This window comes from Mauremys reevesii, linkage group 2 (genome assembly GCF_016161935.1).
Source record: "Mauremys reevesii isolate NIE-2019 linkage group 2, ASM1616193v1, whole genome shotgun sequence".
Taxonomy (NCBI): Eukaryota; Metazoa; Chordata; order Testudines; family Geoemydidae; genus Mauremys; species Mauremys reevesii.
In genome coordinates, this window is record NC_052624.1 from 253184980 (window position 1) to 253198413 (window position 13434).

General features: G+C 46.1%; 1 long non-coding RNA gene across 1 annotated transcript; it reads right to left on the minus strand.

The window, feature by feature from the left end:
• Positions 1 to 3610: 3610 nt before the first annotated feature.
• LOC120396679 lies at positions 3611 to 6056 on the minus strand. The gene is made up of 2 exons (XR_005593297.1): positions 5917 to 6056; positions 3611 to 4084 (listed from the first exon to the last, which is right to left on the minus strand). It is a non-coding gene; the product is annotated as an uncharacterized LOC120396679 (long non-coding RNA).
• Between the last annotated feature and the right edge of the window lie 7378 nt (positions 6057 to 13434).

Below are 13434 nucleotides of genomic sequence, written 5' to 3' on the forward strand. Positions count from 1 at the left end.
AAGAACTTTAGTTATAAGCTGGGGACGCACCAGTTGGAAGTAACGGAGGAGGAGAAGGACCTAGGAGTCCTGGTTGATCGTAGGATGACTATGAGTAGGCAATGTGATGTGGCCGTTAAAAAAGCTAATGCGGTCTTGGGCTGCATTAGGCGAGGTATTTCTAGTAGGGATAAGGAGGTGCTAGTCCCGTTATATAAGGTGTTGGTGAGACCTCATTTGGAGTATTGTGTGCAGTTTTGGTCTCCCATGTTTAAGAAGGATGAATTCAAACTGGAACGGGTACAAAGAAGGGCCACTAGAATGATCCGAGGAATGGAAGGCCTGTCGTATGAAAGGAGACTTGAGGAGCTCGGTTTGTTTTCCTTAACCAAAAGAAGGATAAGAGGAGATATGATTGCACTCTTTAAATATATCAGAGGGATAAATACCAGGGAAGGAGAGGAATTATTTCAGCTCAGTGCTAATGTGGACACGAGGACAAATGGATATAAATTGTCAGTCAGGAAATTCAGACTTGAAATTAGACGAAGGTTTCTAACCATCAGGGGAGTGCAATACTGGAACAGCCTACCGAGGGAAACAGTGGGGGCGAAGGACCTCCATGACTTTAAGATTAAGCTAGATAAGTTTATGGAGGAGATGGTATGATAGGATAACGGGCTTAGTCAATAGGTCAATTAAGTGCCACACTGGTAAATAGTACAATGGGTCAATGATATGATATAACCTTTTCCAGAGGGTATGGCTGGAGAGTCTTGCCCGCATGCTCGGGGTTCAGCTGACCGCCATATTTGGGGTCGGGAAGGAATTTTCCTCCAGGGAAGATTGGCAATGGCCCTGGAGGTTTTTCGCCTTCCTCCGAAGCATGGGGCAGGGGTCGCTTGCTAAGGAGTGGGTGGATCGGCTTATGTGGCCTGCATCTTGCAGGAGGTCAGACTAGATGATCATAATGGTCCCTTCTGATCTTGAATTCTATGATTCTATGATTCTTGTAGATCCTTGATGATGTGCTGGAGAGGTTTTAGTTGGGGGCTGAAGGTGACGGCTAGTGGCACTCTGTTACTTTCTTTGTTGGGTCTGTCCTGTAGTAGGTGACTTCTGGGTATTCTTATGGTTCTGTCAATCTGTTTCTTCACTTCAGCAGGTAGGTATTGAGTTGTAAGAATGCTTGATATGGATCTTGTAGGTGTTTGTCTCTGTCTGAGGGGTTGGAGCAAATGTGATTGTATCGTAGAGCTTGGCTGTAGACATTGGATCGTGTGGTGTGGTCTGGATGAAAGCTGGAGGCATGTAGGTAAGTATAGCTGTCAGTAGGTTTCCGGTATAGGGTGGTGTTTACGTGACCATCGCTTATTAGCACTGTAGTGTCCAGGAAGTGGATCTCTTGTGTGGACTTGTCCAGGCTGAGGTTGATGGTGGGGTGGAAATTGTTGAAATCATGGTGGAATTCCTCAAGGGCTTCTTTTCCCTGGGTCCAGATGATGAAGATGTCATCAATGTAGTGCAAGTAGAGCAGGGGCATTAGGGGACGAGAGCTGAGGAAGCGTTGTTCCAAGTCAGCCATAAAAATGTTGGCGTGCTGTGGGGCCATGCAGGTACCCATAGCAGTGCTGCCGATTTTAAGGTATATGTTGTCCCCAAATGTGAAATAGTTATGGGTGAGGACAAAGTCACAAATTTCTGCCACCAGGTTTGCCGTGACATTACTGGGGATACTGTTCCTGATGGCTTGTAGTCCATCTTTGTGTGGAATGTTGGTGTAGAGGGCTTCTACATCCATAGTGGCTAGGCTGTCTAAAGTAGTTTATCTCACTCAATGTCTTCTGCAGCTTTTCAACCAAGGTTACCTGATATCCCATTTTCATGAAAGTAAACATACTGCCCATTTACTTCCTAGGTGCAGGATTAGGTGTCTTCTTTGCCTTCTACTTATATCTGCAAAATCCATTTTCTACACTCAGAGACAGCATAAACCACCCACAGCTTCTTTTTCCTGTCTGCTTCTTCCCTCTTGACTTCACATCTCTTCAATAACCTCATTTTTAAATGTGCATCCATTGTGTTAGCTTACAGTGCTGTATTTACAACAGAGAGAGAGCGGTGACTAAACAGCTCTTGTCTGACAGAAAATCTGTTTCTTCACCTCTGCTGTTGACTCATGCCTGGAAACAGAATCTAGGAACATATGCTCAGTGTATATACACATAACTCCTTACATAGTATCTTCACATACATTTCACAACAATACTAATGACCGGTATGACTCCAGCTTTCATTTAGGACTTCACATGACATTCCTTGGTGAACCAGCATGTACATACCAGATTCAGTATATTCCTGTAACCCCCTTGCCACATGGTGTTAAGGGGTTCTTGGGTCATATATATCCATTGTGTTGATTCCCTCTTGACACCATAACATTGGTATTGTACTTGGAATATCAGCTTTCTCATACAGTTACGTCCTGAACCTGCATTTAAGATGCCAGGAATGGGATACCTATTTCATGGGTCTTTTAGATCTAAGCACTGTCTCAGTGAATCCCAATGCCACATGTTGATTTGTTTTACTTTTATAAGAGGCCTGCTCTGTAAAGTTTACATAGATAATCCAATAAGCACAATGTAATTCCAACCCTACATTTCGGAGGGCAGCCAAAAATCTCCTTGGCCATGCACTTCCTCCCCTCATGCCTAGAAAAAAATGGTCTGTGTACTGAACTCTAAAGGAGAGCAAATCTGAGTTTTGTCAGTGCAGGATGGGGGAGCACATTCAAGTGTCAAAGCCCCTCATATTTTAATATCAGCACTGTCAGCTCCAGTGCCTTAGTTCTGCCCAACCTCTGTGACAAATCATGGGGTGTGAGCTGGCTCTCAGATACCCAGGGCATATAGACCAAAACCTACACCTTGAATTTCACTGGGGCACAAAAGAGAAGCTGGTACAATTGCAGCAGAATTGCTGTTTTATGTTCCCTGGTGGCTAACTGTGGTCCAGCTGTAGTGTCTGAGTGGTCTTTCAGTCTAGCCAGTATTTAAAGTCTATGACAATAATCCAGTTTCAAGGCGACAAAGGTAAGGGTAACTCTGATAGAGTCTCGAGATGAAAGGAGAATCGAAAGCACCTAGGCGACTGTTAATTTAAAAAGGCACTCGTGGATGCAGTGCTAGCCCAAGAGAAATGTGGTCAAAGGAATGACACCCCTCACCCCCAAAGAAAAGGGAGCAGGAAGCATCAATACTGTCAAGATCAGTCTGCCACCCCTCCTTCATCTAATATCAACTCCTTCATTCCCAGCTAGTACTAGTAAGGGAGAAGGTCAGCATGCAAAGACATTTGAGGAATGGGAAGTACTGTAATAGGAATTGTTTGTAAAAGGAGCAGAGGGTTCCTGCCCTATTAATCTCTGTTAATTAGGATGACTACTACATGCAACTCTAAGTAACTGACAGTAAAAATGAGAGAGAGAAAAAAAACCCATTATCTAGATGGGTGTTCCCTTCAGCATGTTCTTCACTGTATTGTCCAGTCTAGTCTACAGGCATTTGAAAAATAGATCGAACACAGGCCCTACTTGTTTAAACAAATGAGATCCCAATAAACAAATAAATGGCTACATACAACATGTAATTAAAGCGTGGAACTTATTGCCACAGAGAGTCACTGAGGTTAAGAACTTCAAAAGGATTGAATATTTATATGGCTATGAAGAATACCCAGAGGTATCAAATTACCCGGTAATTACAACAAATTTTGGAAGGAATATTAAACCTTGTGATTCAGGGTTTAAGCCAACCTCTAACTCTGAGATCAGGCTGACACATTCATGGCAGGAGCCTGGGGGCCGTTGAGCCCGCATCTGCCTGCTGCCAGGTTTTTACACCTTCCCCTGAAGCATCTGATTCATGCCACTGCTGGACTGCTGGAGATGGACACTGGCCAAGATGGGGCTGACCCCGTCTGGCAATCAGGATCAGCGGAAGCACCCCTGGTCCAGCACCCCTGCTTGCAATTCGTATGTTCTTACATGTTTTCCTTTAGCCTAACACTGCAGCTCTCCTTAATCTTGCCTCTGGTCTGAACTCTGTAAGGATGAAAGACAATAAATACCATTCTGTTGAAAAGGCTGAACTCTGAGTCTGCAGCTGCCTACAGACCACTTCCCTCTGAAAAACTTGCAATACATTTTTCTGTTTAGTAGCATATAATTTATTGATGACATCTATCTGGCTTATCACTATTACCAGCTTGAGCCCTTTACAGATGAATGCCACTGTTCAAGAAATATATACAATAGGTTTTGGTAGTGAAAGGAATAAAATGGTAAAGGAACAGAGAACTGCCCAGGCTGAACTGCCTTGCTGAAGAGTACTCAGTAGTAAAATTAAAGGGACAGTGTCATCCTGGGTAGCTTGTACAATAATGAAATTAAGGTAAATTTCACTCACTGTCACTGGAGGATAGGCGCTTTTTTTTTTCTTTTAAAGAAAAAGCATGGCCCAAAATTTCTCTCTATGCTGGACCTAAACGTTGCCCATCCCTCAGTGAATTCTCATGGGCACATTCCTCCGCGGGTAAAGGAGCTGATGTTTGCCCTGGGGAATGATAAGGGGTTTGCTTTGACCCTCAAAAAATTCACAAATTCCCAGAGATTTGCAGGGATCAATGGGTAGTTCTGCAGAGATCCTGGGCCTTATCATGTAATCTTGGTAGCTCCATGCCGCTGATGTTTCCTTCTCTTCCCATGTCATTGCTTAAGACAGGGATTGTCAACTGTCGGTACACGGCATGCCAGGATAAGCCCCCTGGCGGGCTGGGTCGGTTTGTTTACCTGCCATGTCCTCAAGTTCAGCCGATTGCAGGTCCCACTGGCCGCGGTTCGCCGTTCCAGGCCAATGGGGGCTGTGGGAAGCGGTGACCAGCACATCCCTTGGCCGAACCTGTGGACGCGGCTGGTAAACAAACCGGCCCGGTCTGCGAGTGGCTTTCCCTGATGGGCTGTGTGCCAAAGGCAGGGCCAGCTCCAGGCACCAGCTTAGCAAGCAGGTGCTTGGGGCGGCCACTCCAGAGAGGGGCAGCAGGTCCAGCTATTCGGCAGCAATTCAGCGGAGGGTCCCTCACTCCCGGTTGGAGCGAAGGACCTCCCGCTGAATTGCCACAGATCGCAATTGCAGCTTTTTTTTTTCTTCTGGCTGCTTGGGGCGGCAAAACCCCTGGAACTGACCCTGGCCAAAGGTGCCCGATCCCTGGCTTAAGGGCTGATCCAAAGTCCATTAAGACAGTAGGAGGCTTTCCATTGATTTCAGCTATTCTAACTGGTTCTATGGAGAAACCTACTATAGCCAGACACACATCTGTGTCTGACGATCTGAACATCACTGCCACCACAACGCTTACAGTACAGCACTGTCTCCAGCCTGACTTGTCACACCTACAAAGAACAAACACATTACCTCATCCAGCTCCCACCTTCCTGGTTTCCCTTTCTTTTTCAGAATCCAGGTCAAAACTCTCCTCTGTGGTTTCAAAAGCCTCCATGGACTTTTTCCAGACTACCTTACAGTCTCTCTCTCTCTCCCTCCATCCCCCCTCACTCCCTTTGCTCATCTACAATCAGCCTTTGTCTGTGTCTTCACACGATTTTACAAATGTTAGTACAACACCTGTCTGCTCTGCAGCTCCTGCCAGCTGGAACACCTTCTTAAATCTCTTATATTACAGTAGGGATGGGACCTCACAGTCTGAACTGAAATCTTGCTAACATATTTATATGAGCCACGTCACTGTCTAACTGAATGCCCCACCATCTTTTCATGTATTTATGTGCACAACACCCTTGTAATGTAAGGAGGCACTTAACCTACTTTACAAATGGGGAGTGAACCACAGAGAGACTAAGGCCATGTCTACACTTACTGTAGTAAGTGGGGGGTCGATTTAGCAGGGCTAGTGAAGACTCACTAAATCGATCACAAAGCACTCTGGTCGACTCTGGTACTCCAGTTCCCCGAGAAGAGTAAGGTAAGTCAATGCAGTGCAGTGCAGACACCGCAGTAAGCCGACCTAAGCTATGTCATATTGTTGTGTATTTGGTTGTCATGGTTTTTGTTGCTATGGCAACTGAGTTAGATTATTATGGGTTAGCTCAACCGGTTTCAACCGGCTGAGTGAGCTCTCTGTATATCTGTAAATAAAATGGAGGTTTTGGTTAGCTGCCTGCTCTCTGGCCTCAAGTGATTGCTTCCTACACCGGCTGCCCCAAGGACTTAACACTGGCGACGAGGATGGGATCCTGGTGTTGCTCCAGTAACAGAAGGAAGTAGTAGTCACGGTAAAGAACAAACAAACAAAAAAAGCTGCTTGTTTGCACTGACTGTGAAAGTGAAACTAAAAATCATGGCTACTCTGACCAGGCCCCTGGAGCCTTTTGATGAGAATACAGAGCAGTGGCATGTGTATACTGAGCGTTTTGAGCTTTTTGGTATTGCAAATGACATTACAGAAGCGAAGAAGGTGCCAATATTCTTAACTGTTGTAGGGGCTAAAATCTACTCTCTGCTACGCAGCTTACTGCACCCTGTTAAGCCTGAGACTAAATCTTACAGTGACATTGTGGAAATCCTGGGGTCTCATTTCTCCCCAAAACCACTGGTAATTGCTGAAAGATATAGGTTCTACAAAAGAGACCAAAAGGAAGATGAAACAGTTGTACAATTTGTAGCCATTTTAAAAAAGCTAGCAGAACACTGTGAATTTAAAGAGATGTTAAATGATGCCCTGCGTGACAGGTTAGTGTATGGCCTCTGCAGTGAAGCTATACGGAAGCGCCTACTGACAGAGGCTCAGCTTACATTACAGAAGGCTGTTGATATTGCTGTCTCCATGGAACTGGCTACAAGGGAGGCACAATACATCGGTGCATCCCCTAGGGTGCAAAAAGTGTCACAAGAACTGACCCACAAAACGGTGCATAGTCAAGAATGTTACCGCTGTGGTAGCTGGGTCACCAGGCATCAGAATGCTGGTGTAAGGACCTGGTGTGTCGACACTGTGGCAAAAAGGGACACATTGAGTATGCCTGTAAACAAAAGAAAAAGAGGCCTGTGGTCTGGCCGACAAAAAGAGGAACCTTGCATACCCTAGAGCAGACCCAGGATGATCAAGGTGACACCTCCTCACAAGAGGAAGTGCCACTGCATGTTTTGTCTTTGGCAGCGGGCTCACATGAATACTGGGTAACCCCTTTATTGGAGGGCAAACCTATACGCATGGAACTAGACACCGGTGCAGCTGTCTCGCTGGTTCCTGAGACTGTGTATAAGGAAAAGCTACACCATCTTCCGCTTAAGGCAACAAAAACTGTTCTGAAGACGTATACAGGTGAAGCTGTGCCCATGTTGGGCACTATTGATGTTAAGGTGGAGCTCAATGGACAGGCAGCTAAATTGCCACTGTTTGTGGTGAGAGGTGACTACCCAGCCTTAATGGGTAGGTCTTGGCTTGGGAAGATTCAACTGAACTGGGCAGAAGTGCACCGGATGACTAAAGAAGAAACCAGTCTAACCCCTATTCTAAGGAAACATGCTGCTGTTTTTGGAGATGATTTGGGAAGTATGAAGGGAGTCACTGTGACATTGAACATTAAACCTGACAGTCCACCAAAATATCTGAAAGCCCGAACTGTGCCATATGCCATCAGGCCAAAAGTTGAAGCAGACCTGGAGCGCCTGGTCACCAATGGAGTCCTAATACCAGTTACCCATAGCTCATGGGCCACTCCTATCGTTCCAATTGTGAAGAAAGATGGCTCTCTCCGGATTTGCGGTGATTTTAAAGTCACTGTCAACCCAGTGTTGTGTGCAGAGCAATACCCGCTTCCCCGCATCGATGACCTCTTCGCAGGCCTGGCTGGGGGACAAAAGTTCAGTAAGATTGAACTGAGTCAAGCATATTTACAGATGCACATCGATGAAAAGTCCCAAGAGCTGTTGACTATTGTGACTCATAAGGGGCTTTATCGATACTGTCGCCTACCCTTCGGAATAACATCTGCTCCCGCCCTGTTCCAGAGGGCTATGGACCAGATCTTGTGTGGCTTGTCAGGAGTTCAGTGCTATCTGGATGATATCCTGGTCACTGGAAGAAATGAAGAGGATCACTTAAAGAATTTAGAGGCTACCCTACAAAGACTGGAAGAGTATGGCCTACGAGTTCGCAAAGACAAGTGTGAATTCTTCAAGCCCTCTGTTGAATATTTGGGACACATCATTGATTCTGCAGGTCTTCATAAGGCCCCTGCAAAAGTTAAAGCTATTGTGGAGGCTCCCCCACCTCGAAATGTAAGCCAGCTGCGCTCGTTTCTAGGACTCCTGAACTATTATGGAAAGTTCATCTCACAGTTAGCCACACTGCTAAAACCACTTCATGAGCTCCTTGGGCAGAACAAGGCCTGGAAGTGGACTGAAGCCTGTGATGTTGCGTTTAACAAAGCTAAGGATGCATTGCTAAATTCTGAAGTTCTAACGCACTTTGATCCATCCTTACCACTGCAATTGGCCTGCGATGCCTCCCCGTATGGAGTGGGAGCAGTCGTGTCACATATTATGCCTTCAGGAGAAGAGAGACCTATTGCTTTTGCTTCACGCACTCTAAGCAAAGCAGAAACTAACTACGCCCAAATCGAACGTGAGGCATTAGGAATTGTTTTTGGAATTCGGAAGTTTCATCAGTACCTGTTTGGGCGAAAATTTACTCTTCTCACAGACCATCGACCTCTGACATCAATTTTTGGACCCTACACAGGCATTCCCCCATTAGCTGCTAGTCGTATGCAACGTTGGGCATTGTTACTTTCAGCACACACATATGAAATCAAATATCGGAAATCCACTCTGCACGGCAATGCAGATGGCCTCTCCAGGTTGCCTTTGCCGGTCAAACACCAAGATAGTGCCCAAAAGGAAATCTTCTACTTTGAACAGGTAGAGAATACACCCATCACTGCTACTCAGATAAAGAAGGCAACTCGCGTTGACCCAGTATTGTCCCACGTTATGGACCTGGTGATGCATGGAAAATCTCGACAAACCTCTCCGGTCTCATCCAACCTTGTTCCCTACATGTCCAAGCGGACGGAGTTATCAGTCCAATCTGGTTGTTTGTTGTGGGGGAGACGTGTCATTATTCCACCACCACTGAGATCACAGATGTTAGAACAGTTACATTCCGGTCACTGTGGAATAGTGCGCATGAAGGAAATTGCACGAAGCTATTTTTGGTGGCCTGGCCTGGACAGCGCTATTGAAGAGAAGGCAAAAGCTTGTATGTCATGTCAGGGTGTGAGGAATGCACCCCAGTGGGCACCCCTACACCCATGGGACTGGCCTGAAAACCCGTGGCAACGTATTCACGTTGACTTTGCTGGCCCCCTTGAAGGAAGCATGTTCTTGGTGGCAATAGATGCCCATTCTAAATGGCCAGAAGTCTCTATAATGCAGTCCACTTCTGCAGAGAGTACTATCCAAAAACTACGAGGACTCTTTAGTCGTTTTGGTCTGCCAGAACAACTTGTGAGCGACAACGGACCGCAGTTCGTTTCTCAGGAGTTTCAAAATTTTATGAAGGCAAATGGGATACACCACATCACGTCAGCATCATATCATCCGTCCACCAATGGATTAGCTGAAAGATTTGTGCAGACAATGAAAAACGCTTTGAAATCAGCAAGGGGACAACACTCCATTCAAAAGCGTCTGGATACCTTTTTACTTTCCTACAGAAACACACCTCATGCTACGACCCACGCATCTCCGGCCTTTCTAATGATGGGACGACAGCTGCGCACTTGCTTTGATCTGCTGAAACCTTCTGAACCCCGACAAATTGTGCAACATCAGCAGCAATATCAAGTCATCAGACGGGCACCCAGAGCAAAAGACCGAACCTTTAGCCCGGGAGAGCCAGTTTTGGCTCGGAATTATACTTCCAGAGCTAAATGGGTTCCGGCCACAGTCATCACTCAAACAGGACCTGTTTCCTACACAGTCCGGACTGCAGAGAATCTTACTTGGCGGCGACATGTAGATCAGCTGTTGCCAGGTCATGCCAGTCCTCAGGACCCATCGGCAGTTGAGGGGTCTGACTTCACCTCTTCTGGTGAGGGACCGAATCACGAGTCACCTGTTTCTGACTGTTCTCCTCCATTACTGCCGGCGGCTGAGATACCCCTTTGCCCAGCACGAGCTGATACCACCTCCTCACCTGTTCGTGCTGCGGACCCTGAGCCCCTAGTGCTTTCGGGTGCAATAACACCAGAAGTTCGCCGTAATCCACCTAGAGAAAGAAGGCCTCCTCATCGGCTGGATCTTTAGCTAGGGCGAACCCACGGTTATGGGGCAAAATAATCCCCAGGGTTTAGCCGGGAATGGAGGCAGTCTACCCTCCTTCTCTAGTCTAGTGTGTGTTTTATTTAGGGGATGTTCTTATTGGGGGGGAGGAATATGTTGTGTATTTGGTTGTCATGGTTTTTGTTGCTATGGCAACTGAGTTAGATTATTATGGGTTAGCTCAACCGGTTTCAACCGGCTGAGTGAGCTCTCTGTATATCTGTAAATAAAATGGAGGTTTTGGTTAGCTGCCTGCTCTCTGGCCTCAAGTGATTGCTTCCTACACCGGCTGCCCCAAGGACTTAACACATATGTTATTCACATAGCTGGAGTAGCATAATTTAGGCTGACTTAACCCCGTAGTGTAGACAAGCCCTAAGACTCACTCGGGGTCATCCTGGCTATTTGTGGCAGAGCAGGAAATGAACCCAGGTCTCCCAGCCCAGGCTAGCATTCTAACCACTGAAACCCCAATGAGTCACTATTTGTAACATAGCATGAGACAGCCCTGCCCCCAAAAGCTTACAGCGCAATTAGGCAAGACAAAGATTAGGAGGGGAAAATAGAGGTGAAATGAGTTTCCCATGGTAACACGTGAGATGAGTGGTAGAGCCAGAAGTAGAACCCAGGCATCCTAGTTCCCAGTCCAGTGCCCTGTCTGTTAGAGCACACAAGCTGCTCTCATAGTGCAGCTTATTTTTTCTACCATGCCCAAATCTCATCATTTCTTTCTCCCTCTGCTTTCAATTGCTATTTTCACTTTGAAACCATCTCATTTTATCTCCATGATACACTTTGGGTACAGCTGGTATGAAAGACATTCTCTGGAATAACCTTCTACTGCATTTTTGCATCAGCAGTGAAGGAGTTCTCAGAGTTCTTCTCTTTTCAAGAAAGCCACATTCTGTGAGAGAGAAACAGCAATTTTGACACCATGAGGATGGAAGAGGCAACACTTCTGAGAAGAGAAAGTTAGAAGCAAAAAATGTATATTTATTAAAGGCTGATATATAGTTTAATTTAAATAATTATACATGCATTTACACTTTTAAAATATGCTTTTATTTTTCTAGATGGATGAAGAACTCCTGTCAAATAAAAAAAAGTTTTACATGCAAACAAGAGGCTCAGTAGAACCCATCTGAACAGAAAGATTTATAACACATGAGCTTATCCATCTGGCTAATATGGGTTTTGGGAGAAGTAGCTGGAGTTTAAAGTGGCTTATTACATTTCCTTAAAGGTTGTGTCCTGTGCATGTGCATTTTTAATACTTTGGTAATAAATCAACTCTAACAAATACAGCAGGCTTTTGCATCCTCAAAAATGCCTCCTACAACTAAAACACAAAGGTGGAATCACCTTTTCTCTGAGCCTCACTTGGTTTAAAAACTTTTTTTTTGGCAGGCGTCAGGATTTTGATCTCCTCTTGCCCACAACCAGTGAAACGTCCACCATATGACAACTAGGGCTCCTTCATGGCATCAGCTAGGGGAGCCTGCCAAACTGTCAAACAAAACTGTTTTTAAGCAGCCGTAGGACAGAGGGGAGAGGACTTGGGGGGCCCTGTAGGAAAGATGGTTATGGGGGATGGAGAAGTCAAGCACTTCTGGTCTAAAAGTGCAAATGTCATAATAGAGGCGGGGCTTATTTCTAAATAGAGGTTGGAGGTGCTGCTCCTGTGCTCACAGATTTACATATATTTAAAAGATATCCATAGTGGTCTGCTATTGGCCTGGACCCTTTACTTGTATCTAAAGATTCCAGACTGGCCTGGCAAATAAGGCTTGAGACTAAGGCCATGTCTTACATCAAACATAACCGAAAAAAGCACCCCCTGAGTGACATAAGTTTTGCTGGCATAAGTGGTAGTGTGCACAGTGCTATGTCAGTGGGAGAGCTTCTCCTGCCGACATAGCTACTGCTTCTTATTGAGGTGGTTTTATTATGAGCAGCTACACGAGCGATCTTACAGTGGCGCGGCTGCATCGGTACAGCCATGGCCTAAAATACCACCACTTCCCCCACACCCAGCTGCCTGCAAGAGAGCTAGTTTAATTTTTAAAGACTAGCCTGCAGACCCTGTCAAAACATCCACACACAAATACAGGAGGGCTAGTAGCAAGTGTAACATTGCTATTTAACATACAGTGCATATGCCTGGTTTTACTCCTCGTGCTCAACTCGAGGTGTGCTCAAGCCCTAACGTGAGTGATGCTGGCAGAATCATCTTTCCCTGAAAGGTCATACCCCCCACGCCTGTGTGCAAACCCAGTGCTTGACTCTCTGTTGCCCAGGAAAGTTCTGCTAGAGTAAGGCATGCAGGATGAGCCATATTGTGTCCCTGAGGCACAGAGCTTCCTGAGCTACTGTAGCTGCTGCAGTTTACACACCGCCCCGTGCTCAGGATTGTGCCTGAAGGCAAAGTCTAGAAACCATAGTTATTTACAGACAGTGGTCAGCACTAAAATGTCAACATTTCCCAACAGCTTCTGCAGTTTCCTTCTATACCTTACCAGGGCTTAGGCCTGGTCTACACTAGGACTTTAATTCGAATTTATCAGCGTTAATTCGAACTAACCGCTCAACCGTCCACACCAGGAAGCCATTTAATTCAAACTAGAGGGCTCTTTAGTTCGAATTTGGTACTCCACCCCGGCAGGTGGAGTAACGCTAAATTCGCACTTGCTAGCTCGAATTAGGCTTGGTGTGGATGCTAATCGAACTTAGCAGCTCCGGGAGCTATCCCACAGTGCACCACTCTGTTGACGCTCTGGACAGCAGTCCGAGCTTGGATTCTCTGGCCAGCCACACAGGAAATGACCCGCGAAAATTTGAATTCATTTTCCTGTCTGGGCGGTTTGAATCTGACGTTCTGGTTGCACATCGGGGCGAGCTCCGCAGCACCTGCAACGATGCAGAGCTCTCCAGCAGAGGAGTCCGGGCAATCCCAGAATAGAAAGAGGTCCCCAGCATGGAGTGACCGGGAAGTCCAGGATCTGATCGCTGTGTGGGGCGAGGAGTCTGTGCTCTCGGAGCTGCGCTCCAA